This window comes from Canis aureus, chromosome 24 (genome assembly GCF_053574225.1).
Source record: "Canis aureus isolate CA01 chromosome 24, VMU_Caureus_v.1.0, whole genome shotgun sequence".
NCBI lineage: Eukaryota > Metazoa > Chordata > Mammalia > Carnivora > Canidae > Canis > Canis aureus.
The window spans coordinates 21,251,506-21,263,522 of NC_135634.1; the positions used below are offsets into that span (position 1 = coordinate 21,251,506).

The 12,017-nt window shown below is 39.9% G+C and overlaps 1 long non-coding RNA gene across 1 annotated transcript; it reads left to right on the plus strand.

Annotated features, from left to right (window-relative positions):
* The first annotated feature begins 5,046 nt into the window (after positions 1 to 5,046).
* LOC144296472 (uncharacterized) lies at positions 5,047 to 11,693 on the plus strand. Its single transcript, XR_013363582.1, has 3 exons — positions 5,047 to 5,197; positions 5,415 to 5,555; positions 11,416 to 11,693. It is a non-coding gene; the product is annotated as an uncharacterized LOC144296472 (long non-coding RNA).
* Positions 11,694 to 12,017: the final 324 nt, after the last annotated feature.

Consider the following 12,017-nt stretch of genomic DNA (forward strand, 5'->3'; position numbering starts at 1 on the left):
TATAGAAGTGGGACTCAGGAGTTTGCATTTTACACAAACATCCTAGGGATTCTAATGCTCAGTGAAGTTTGAGAATTACTGGCCATTTTCATATGCTTTTTGTTATAAAATGCCCCATCTATTTCTTGGGAATTTAGACACATAATATAATATGATAAAAGAAAAATATCCTACATATTATGATGCAGAAAGCATTCAGGTAATGTTAACAGCATTACTTAAAATAATTAAATCAGTAACAGAATTATTAATGTATTACTTTTTTACTTGACTTTTGCACAATATAGGAAAATCACTCTCTATCAAAATTGATGTTCACAATATTCTAAGCACTTATTACTTTTTTGGTTGAGAAATTAAGACAGCATTCAGTGAGTGTATTAAATAAAACAAAGTATCAGTGCCTAAGAGCTATCTGTAAACTAACGGATTTACTAAGCAAACAATTTATCAACCGCCCCAATTTTTTCACTTAAGGAAAAAGACTCAGTTCCTGCGCTCAGGCTGCTTATGATCTAGTGGGAAACGTGGACAGATGAGCAGGTGAGACGTCCCAGTTGCCTAGGACATCTGGCAGGTGTGCAGGCACAGGCCGTTGCCAGAAAAAAAATCACCTACTAGCCATATAGAGTTCAGAAAATGATGCAAAAACACTTTCCCCAGGGAAATGAATCCCTTTCAGTCCACACTGGTGGAACCAGAGCGAGTCCTCCAAAAGTCGCTTAGGGCTCTGGGCTTCCTCCTCTCTCCTCACCGAGCGTTTCCCTCCCTCCCCAGCGCAGCTCCTGGGCTCCTGGCCTGGGCTGCTGCTTCCTGGGGTTACACAGGAAGAATTTCCATCTCTTTGATTCTTCCCAGGAGAGCATCTACCGTGACCAGCAAGCTGCCCTCCAGGCTCAACAGATGCACACCAAGTGGGCTTCCATAAAGTCCCCAGCACTGGGAGAGGTGGGGAAAGGGGGGACCAACCGGGAAAGCCCATCCCGCGGGGGTCTGGTCTGCTAGGGCGTGGGAAGGGGGGCTTACCCGGAGGGGCCTGGGGCTGGGGCTGGGTGCTGAAGCTGGAGGCAGCCCCTGGAAGCCAGGGCCGGAGGAGACCCAAGAGCACGGAGCAGTGGGGGGGAATTTAAGGCCATTTTAAATCCTCAAGACGTAATTTTATGTATGTATGTATGTATGTATGTATGTATGTATTTGTGTATTTATTTATTTAATTTAAATTCAATTTGCCAACATATAGTATAACACCCACTGCTCATCTCATGTGCCCTCCTTACTGCCCCTCACCCAGTTACCTTATCCCCCCACCTCCCCTTCTGCAACCCTTTGTTTGCCCAAGAAGTAATTTTAAATCCTACTCATATAAAATAAATAAATAAATAAATAAATCCTACTCATATTTCAAAATTCCATATGAATCACACCTCACCTATGAAGCTTTCTGGGATTATGCTGCTCTCTTCATCGTCTTTTATAGGTGTCTACAATATTGATCATCACACAGAATGACCTGACATTTCATTGTATAGTGACTTCTGTTGTTCATTTGCTTCACGTGAACAAACTGATTTGCTTAATTAGACTGTAGCCAGAAAAGGACAGGGACCATGTTTTAGAGTTTATTTTTTAAATAATTGCTTTATGGAAATATAATTCTTATACCATACAATTCACCTACTTAAAGTGTACAATCCAACACCTTTTAGTATTTTCATACAGTTGGGCAACCATTATTATCACAATCAAGTTTCAAACATTTTCATTATCCCCAAAAGAAACACTGCCCATCAGCAGTCACTCCCCATTTCTCCAGGTTGTGAGTTGAATTGTGTCCCCTGAGAGACATGTTCAAGTCCTAACCCCCAGATCCTATTAATGTGACCTAATCAGAAGCAGGGTCTTTGTAGATGTACTCAAGTTAAGATGAGGTCATACTGGATTGGAGTGGTCCCTAAATCCAACATGATTTGATGTCCTTATAAGGAGAGGGAAATGTGGATGAAGAGATATAGGCATATAGGAAGAATTCCTTGTAAAGACAGAGTCAGAGATTGAAAGGATGCTTCTACAAACCAAGGAAAGCCAAGGATTTCAGGTAACCAGAAGCTAGATTAAGTAAGGAGGGATTCTTCTGTAGATGCCTCGGACCTTTATCCCAATGTCCTTCAGAAGGAGTATGGTCCCACCAACACTGATCATGGAATTCTAGCCTCCAAAACTATCAGAGAATAAATTTCTGTTTTTCTAAGCCACTCAATTTTTAACTCTTTGTTATGGCAAGTCTAGGAAACTAATATACTCTTCCAAACCTCCCTCAACCCACCCTAGGCAACAACTAATCTACTTTCTATTTCTATAGATTCATCTACTCCAGACAATTTATATAAATACAGTTATACCATATGTAATCTTTTGCTATGAATATTTTGCGTTTTAATGTCTTCAAGGGTTGTCCATGTTATAACAAGCATTGATACTTCATTTTTATTGGTAAATAATATTCCACTATATGGGTACAGCACATTAGGTTTCTCCATTCATCAGTTGATGGACATTTGGGTTGTTTTCACTTTGGGTCTTTTGAATAACGCTGCTATGAAAATTCATGTACAAGTTTTTCTGTGGACATGTTTTCATTTTTCTTGGGTATATACCTAGGAGTGGGATTGCTGAGTCATTTGGTAGCTCTATATTTAAAGTTTTGAGGAAATGCCACACTGTTTTCCAAAGTAGCTGTACCATTTTACATTCCTAACAACAGTGTATGAGCATACCAATTGATCTACATCCTTTCTTACACTTGTCATTATCTGTTTTCTTAATGATAATCATCCTAGATGATCATGATTTGCATTTCCCTATGGCCAGTGTAGTTCAGCATCTTTTCTTCTGCTTATTAGTTGCCTTCTTTGGAGAAATAATCAGATTTCTTATCCCTTTTTAAAAACATATTTTAGTTATTTATGAGAGAGAGAAAATGGGGGGGGGAGGAGCAGAGGGAGGGGGGACAAGCAGATCACACTGAGCATGGAGCCCAATACAGGGCTCGATCCCAGGACCCTGAGATCATGACCAACCACCCAACCAACTGAAACACCCAGGTACCCCTCTTGCCCATTTTTTAATTGGATTGATTGTCTTTTTGTTGTTGAGTTGTAGGTGTTCTTCATATATTATGGATGATTGGGTCATCCTTTGATTCTTGGGTTTTAAGTATTATTTATTTTATAGTTTTTAAATATTCTTCACTGTACCTAACAATACTGAGCATATGATGGAAATTGTGCTTATACTCTTGTACATTTCTGGTGTTCAAAAAGGATCATTTGTTTTTTGTTTAATGAGTGAGCTGTTGATAAAAATTTAGAGTAAGGAAAAGAACCTAAGATTTATCGACTGCCTATCATAGGCCAAGCATTGTTACTGGGAGAATCTCATAGTAACCTAAGGAAACTCTGTGTCATTTTCCCTGGTAAACTGGTTAGCACAATGGAACTGCTTACCAGACATCTCATAGTTGATAAAAGGTGCTTTTGTCACCAAAACCTGTGTTTTTTCAATCCTGCTCCCTTTTTCCTTCATAATGTGGTAAAAAAAAAAAAAAGATATCAAAACTGGAGGACCTACTCCTCTGGCCTCTAATGCATATAAATTGTCACCTCTCAACTGCATGTCTCACCCAAGGAGCCATAAACAGTTTATATGTTTTTTCAGCTCATAAATTAATGAAATCTATGCAAATACTCCTCTTGCAGGGAAGGATCAGAATATAGGAATTGTGCCAATTCTTCTGTTAAAAACTAAATCACAGAAATGGGAATATGCCTAAGTTCCCTGAATAGGAAAAAAAAGAACATGTGACTCTGGACTCCCAGTAGAACGTATGTGAGTCCTGCAGGGGTTACCTGTATGTGTATGCTTCAAAAACCACCAGCATTTTCCAGGCAGTCCAAAGTGCAAATGGTTTCTGCAGCTCATGATTCTGGCTCCAGGCCAGGGACATGCTCACTTGAATTGTAGCCAAACGCCTTCAGACTCACTGCCTAAACATGTGATTGGCCTTCTCATGTTCTACAGAGTGTACTCTCCTGGAGACCCACTGACATCTAATTCTCTTGGATCCCATTTCATTTTTTATAGACAAGTGTCTTCACCCTTCGAAACCTAAAAATAGAGGTGAGATGAAGACATAGTCTTAAAAGCTCTAAGTAAAGTCCCTAAAACATTTAAAACTCATTAAAACTGAGATTCATCTCTGGGAAATAGTGCATCTGATTATCTTTTTTTTTTAAAAAAAACGTCACAGCAAATTGTAATTTAATCTTTTTTTTTTTTAATTTTTATTTTATTTATGATAGCCACACACACACAGAGAGAGAGAGAGAGGCAGAGACACAGGCAGAGGGAGAAGCAGGCTCCATGCACCGGGAGCCCGATGTGGGATTCGATCCCGGGTCTCCAAGATCGCGCCCTGGGCTAAAGGCAGGCGCCAAACCACTGCGCCACCCAGGGATCCCCGCATCTGATTATCTTAATCTACAACCTGTCCTGGACATTTCTCTCCTGGGAAAAAGGCCATTTGCAAATGATTCCTGTTTGTAAATAATTTTTTTTTTAATATCCGAGGAAGACATCAGAAAGTAGAAAAAAAATTAAAAGTGAAATAATTCTTTGAAATTATGTAGATTATGGGAAGTAGATTATGGGAAAGAAGGACATCTATGGGGATACAATTAAAATGGCCACATTAATAGTGTAATTTGACTTATTTTCACAGAGCTGCCCAAGTAGAGATAGAAAAAAGAATTATAGATGAAGTTAAATCATCCCTGTGAAAGGAAATCCAAAGGAACATTTCTGCTTATGAAAGAAAATCATGTCTGTGCTGACCAATTCCTTGGGGATTTCCTCACATGGCTTGTGTCTGTGTGGTTCTGTCCTGTTTATGGACCCACTTCCTGGTTGAACATCCCCACAAGGCAGGCTGCGAGAACACCTGTAGGATACCATTGCTTGCCAAAATTCTAGGAACAATGGTCAATGGAATTTTGCTTCCCTGGTCTTAGAAAAGGGGGAAAAAATGTTTCCCACAAAGGCCAATTGAAAGATGTCACATTATCCCTGGGCCTTCCCCATTGCTCAGAGTCAATTGGCACCTCCAGGTCCTTGGTTTCCCTTGGTGACTGACTGGTGCAAGGTGATGCATCCCTGGGCTTGTCCTTTGAAGCCTTCAACAGCTGTGACTATTGACACTTGTTTATCCAAAGGAGGAAGTAGCTTTGGAAGATTTTGAGATCCAGCTCACAGTCTGGATGTTTGAAAGGGTGAAACCAAACTTTAATATAATTTTAAAAGACGAAGGTTACATTTATTTATACAGTACCTGCTTCTTTTTTTATTCTATGCTTTCCTAGGGTACATGTTAATTGAGAGTGTATGTCATCCTACATCAGGAAGTGATGAAGTTTGATGGTTAAGTTTTCCTCTGGTTCCTTGCCCTAGTACACTGAGTTTTATCCATCACATCTGAAAAGCTAGTATGAACCACAAAATAGGTAAGAGGAGTAGAGGGTAAAAGGATGGGGTTTTCCATTGGATAACTTTTTCCAGGGGTGCTGAAGATTTGGGGGACTTATTGTCTTGATTGAATAGTTGGTCTTTACTTGGGTTAATTCAGGGGGTTATGAAAGAATTATGTAGACTGGGCACAGAAAATTGTACATGTAAAAATATGTAAAATATTATTTTGAACATACACTCATATCCCGGAACACCTGGTTGTTGCGGTTGGTTGAGCCATTGACTCTTGGTTTCAGCTCAGGTCGTGATCTGAGGGTTACGAGATCAAGCCCTGCATCAGGCTCAGTGCTCAGTGCAGAGTCTGCTTGAGATTCTCTCTCTCCCTCTGCCCCTCCTGCTTGTGTTGTCTCTCTCTCACTCTCTAAAATAAATAAATATCTTTTTAAAGATATTTTTTAAAAATCCATATCTCTCCTTCACCAAAAAGCTGGTCATGTTGATGACAATAACATATTTTTGCTTGTTTTCCAAAAATAAAAAATTATCAGAATAATTACTACAGCACCTCTGGAATAATAATATGGGTTTACTGAGCACCTACCATGTGCCAGTCACTTTATGAATATGATTCCTAATCTCTATAAGGTGGATATTCTTACCTCCAACTTATAGAGGAGTAAACTGAAATTCAGAGAGAGATCATTTGCTCAAGATCTGAGCCCTGTGGGATCAAATCCAAAGTCTACCAGGATTTAGCAGGCCAAGGAGGTCTCAGATTTCTAAAGCTATGCACAGTAAAGGACACAGTTATTCAATATAAATGTAAAAAGAAAAGATAAATGTAAAATGTGTGAGATGCCAGGACAACAGGCAAATCAGGACATATGAACACTTAAACTATTAGGCATCATCTTGAAAATATGTGTACCACCACTTCATACTTTGCAAATGCTTAAATGTACAGGGAGCTGAGAAAGTGAGCATAGAGTGAGTATAACAGAGTTATGGGGAGTGCTTAACAGAAGAGTGAAGTGTGAGAAGGCAGAAATGGAGGGTTAACTTCAGGAAAGTTTTTCAAGGATCAAAGTGCCAGGCAAGGTGTTTGAACTTGACCTGTAGACGGTGCCACATAACTACTAACATCTGTATAAGTGTTTTCACACACATTATTACACTTCACACTGAAAGTGTGAGAGAGTATTTCCAGAGACTTTAGGTGACTTTCCCAAGACTACTAAGCTGATAAACAATACTAAGCTGTATTCACAAAACTTGGGCTATTCCCACTTTTTCATATTAATTGCCAGCTTCCACACCAGGCAGTCTTTCAGAATTACAAATTGGCATTAGAAACCACCAATAAAAAGCAAAATACATCATATGGGAGAACAGCACATGGACAACCCATCGTTCTGTTAGTATGCGTTATAATAGTTTTCCTAGAAAAGTCCTTAGGATTAGATGTTAGGAACAAGAAAAGAGTTATTCATAATTTTCTCTTGATTATGAAAGGAATAAATACTTCATAGACAACTGGGATGAGGCACCTGGGTGGCTCACTCAATTAAGAGTTTGGCTCTCGGTTTAGGTCTTTTTTTTTTTTTTTTTTTTTGGTAAGGATTTTATTTATTTATTTGAGAGAGAATAAGCATGAGCAGGGAGAGGGGCAGAGGGAGAAGCAGATTCCTCACTGAGCAGGGAGCCTGACTGCCGGATCCAATCCCAGGACCGTGGGATCATGACCTGAGCCAAAGGCAGGCAGGCACTTAACCGACTGAGCCACCCAGGCACCCCTCAGCTCAGGTCTATGATCTCAGGAATATAAGAAGAACACAAAAATTATCCATAAATTTATGACTTATAGATAATTTGAACATTTGAGTGCATTTGTTTCCAGTCTTTGGTACACCCTAGCAATATACTCGAATGTCATTCCTCCCTCATATGCTGTATCCAACCAGTCTCCTGGTCCAACCCCGTCTTCTGAATACATCCCAAACCTGTCCAGTTCCTCTCAGCTTCTACCTTGGCATAGGCTACCATTGTCTCTTGGGATTATTGCAGTTTCCACCAACCATTTTCCTTAGCTCAGTCTGGTACATCCTCTCCCTGTTTATTCACCACACTGCAGCCAGGGTTGTTTTTCTAAAATGCAAACTTCTCAAAAGTTCTGGATGGCATCTACCACCCTTAGGATAATGCTCACTCTACTCACCATGGTTTCCAAGGCCCTGTGCTGACTGCTCCCACTTCCCCTCTGATTCTGCATATCCAGTTGTGCAGAACTTTTCTACCATCCTCTGCTAGTTACACTCTGAACAACACCTTGCTAGAATACTCTTCCCAGGCTCTTTGCCTAACTGCTTTACAGCTTTCATATCAATTCCAGTTCATATATCAATTCTTTGGGGAAGATTTGTTTAACCCATTTGCCCTCTTTGCACAGAGTCTCTCACTACAAATTCTCGCCCTACAATAACACTTATTTCACTTTATTATTATCCTTTTGTTTAACTGCCTGTCTCCTTCACTAGTTGTAAACTATGAAGGCAGGGTCCCTATCTCTTTTATTCACCATTCAACATGCCACATGTAGCACCATACCTGGCAGAGGGTGAGCATTTGATATCCACTGGACATGCCTAAGCATACGGATATATAACATAAAATGTGTTTAATAAATTTGAATAATCTTTCTATAGATTCTCTTGGATTTTTGATGTAGAAACTAATGTTATTTGTGAACAATGATGGTTTAGCTTCTTCCTTTCTAGGTCTTTCTATTGTTTTCCTTGTTTTGCTGTGCAGCTAAGATCTCCAAGAATAGATGTTGATACTTGGCATTTTTGTGACTTAGTTTTAAAAGGGAAGATTTATCATTTCAACAGTAAGTATTATGTGTGATGTAGAATTTTGATTGATGTCTTCATTATTTTAAGGAAATTCCTTCTAGTCTCAGTTGACTAAATTTCTTTTTTTTTAAATAAATTATAAATGAATGCTGAATTTCATCTAATGCATTTTCTGCTTTACTGAGATGGTTTATCTTCTTTATTTTTTTAAAGATTTTATTTATTCATTCATGAGAGACACAGAGAGAGAGGGAGAGAGGGAGAGAGAGAGAGAGGCAGAGACACAGGCAGAGGGAGAAGCAGGTTCCACGCAGGGAGCCCGACGTGGGACCTGATCCCAGGACCCCAGGACTATGCCCTGGGCTGAAGGCAGGAACCAAACCACTGAGCCACCCAGGGATCCCTGGTTTATCTTCTTTAATCTGATAATAGGTTGAATTATATTTTCTAATTTTCTAATGTTAAAACATCCTATATCCTTGTATTGTCCATGATGTCTTATTGTATTATGTGTTGCTGGAGTTGATTTATTAACATTTTATTGAGAATTTTTAAAATCTATGTTTATTAGTAGAATTGACCTATAATTCTGTTTTCTCTTCCTCTGATGGTGTCTAGTTTTGATATGAAGAAACTTTGTAGTCTCATAAGATAAGATGGAGAAACTTTCTTTTTTTTTCTATTCTCCATGACAACATAGACATAATAAAGAGTCCTTAAAAGTTTATTTTTTTCCTTAAAAATTTAGTACTCATTTATAAAACTACCTTGACCAAGTGCAGGTATATATATATATATATATATATATATATATATATATATATATATTAATGAAGTTTAATTGAAGTTTGTTCATTGTTTTGTTCAAATCACCACCGTGTCCTTTGTCGTTATGCCTTCATGTTTTCGGAAAGACTCTTAAACTTGTATTTTACATTTTAAATTCAGTTTTCTACACTGGCTGTGCTGCTGTCTCTTGCCCTCATCTGTTTTACTTTTGGTTTGTTCTTTTAATCCAGCTCTATTTTGTCTCAACTTGCATCCTTATCAGTTGTTCTTTGTATTTCCTATATCATTTTTTAAAGTTAGTATTTTCTGGTAACTGTTTGAGATCACAGAGAAGCTGCTTTCCAAAGTTGGCTTCCATTTTTCCAGTAGTAAATCTCCTTTAAAGCATGAATTTGCTCTGTGTCTTCAGGGCCATGCCCTTCTTACTTGTATGTTGTTGTTTCAGTTTGTTCATCCTTAAATAAGGAAATCTGGAAAGATCATATGTGTATGGAGACATCTACTGGATATCTATTAGTTTGGATAATACTGCTGTGCCTGAAAAGTTATATATCATTCCAGTATACATTTTTGCCGAAGCCTTATTGAGATAGGCTTTTTCACAATACTCAGCACTTACTGGTAATGTCTGATTTTTAAAAAATATTTATTTACTTATTTGAGAGAGTGAGAGAGTGTGCACATGCCCACAAGTAAGGGGAGGGGCAGAGGAAGAGAATTTCAAGCAGACTCCCCGTTGAGTGCAGAGTTGGATGTGGGGCTCAATCCCACAACCCTGAGATTATGGCCTGAGTTGATACCAAGAGTCTGACACAGCCAACTGAGCCACCCAGGCACCCTAAACTGGTGTAGTCTCTATGCAATTTTAGTACTGGAAATTTCACATATGGCCAAGACATGGCAAAACAAGTCATCAATTAATTGGTTTGTGACAGCATGGTGCAGGGATAACAAATAGGTGTTATCTCAATACCAGTTCACCTACCAGGAATGATTGCCTGGACAACTTTGTTGAAAACAATTCTGAGGTGCTTTCTGGCTCAGTTATACCTGCTAGAGGCATGAGTGTGAGGAGTAGCAGAATGAATGCCACTATCTGCTGTGCCATCCTAATAACTGTCAACAGGTGCAGCATAAGATACAGAGAACAATAGTCCACGATGTTTAAAGGACCTTGGCCTCCTTGATGCTGAGGAACACAGTTCCATGTGACCTGGCATTATCTGACATTGGGTCTTCTTAGGAAGTACTTTCCCTAGATGCTAGTGATCAAAATTTGGCCAATACTTCAGAGATCAGCAGACTAAACCCTGGCCAGCTGTGTGACTGAGTGCTGAACTCCCCAAGCCCTCACACGTCTAGATGTGGAAGCACCCAGCCTCCTCATAGCCGTATCAGAGCTGGGTCTACATAAGCCTTTGGAAGTGGGCCTCCATCTTGGATCTGGCTAGAATCTCCACCCTACCCCTTCACCCACCCCCTACCCAAAAGAACTGGCCATCCCAGGCAGAGCATTAGGCCTGTGACCCAGGCCTGCCCAGTTCAGCAAGTGTCCCCAAAAGGGTATGTGACCTGGGCTGGAACCAGAGTCTTTATCTTGCAGATTATATAGGAAACAACTCTTTTCTCCTCTGGAATTGCTGAGCAGGGATGATCCTTTCTTTGAAGTAAAAGGTAGAGTGTACACAACATAGAGATTTATTTCTCCACTCAGCTCATCAGATACAGTCTCTCAGGTTTGGGGAAAACAGCTTTCAGGCTATAATGTTGCCACCTGCATCTTCCAGGGCCCTCCATGAGTGACCCAATTGGAAAGCAAGGTAGGATGAATGGGGTGCCTTTCACTTGCAATGGGGATGATGTGGAAACTCCTGGACAGGTATGTTTGGCAGTACGTTAAGGCCTGGGGGGAGCACCCAGAGCTTTGGCATCAAGGGCGCTGGCCAGAGGCAGCTGGAGGCAGCAGAAGGTCCTAGAGAAAGGTGCCACGCTTAGCAAAGGAGTGGGTGGCAGTCAGGATGAGCTTTGACAGCTCAGGACTTTGTCTCTAGCCTGCCCTGACCAGCGTAGGCTTGTTAACTAAAACATTCTTCCTATTCCTTTCTCTGCCTGGTTTTGAATGATGACAGGATTGTTGATACGATGCATTGACGACATTTAACCACAAATGGCACAAATTAGTCATAATTTGTCAAGACTAGTCATTAGTCTTTTCATAAAGTTCAACATGCACCGATACAGTTGCTTATCTCAGCTCTCAGGGGCTGCCCGGGAGTGGAATCACATCTCCTGCCTGTAGAGAAGTTGTCAAAGGAGAAGTTCTTCATCTAATTTGAGGTGACAAGTACGGATGACAGATTCTAACAGAAGCATTCTTGACTCCATATGACTTTGTAAAGATGCAAAAATTTGCTCCTGCTCATGTGTGCATCAATCTCTCCATTCCTTGACTCAGCAGATTTTCAAAAGCAAGAATTTCCCTCTCCTTTACCCCCCTTTACTAACTGATGAAAATATAAAATGTTATAATAAGTCAGTCTCTTTACAGATGATGTACTTCTTTGACAAATAATGTTCACATAGTTTTAGAGAATTGTAAGAGAGGGGACAGGATTGAACTAGGCATTTAGACAAGGTGGGGACGGAGGTAAAGAGGTACTGATGGCCTAATTACACAACATCTAAGAATAGTATCTGTCAAGAACTGTGAAGATGCTGAGAATTCACCTACATTCAAATTAATAAATTAATCTACCAGTTTCCTGGATGCTGACAGAAGACATGAATCCCCTGGGATTGGGGATGGCAGACAATGTATTCCCCACAGTAATGGCAGTAGCCAAAGTATCAGCATCA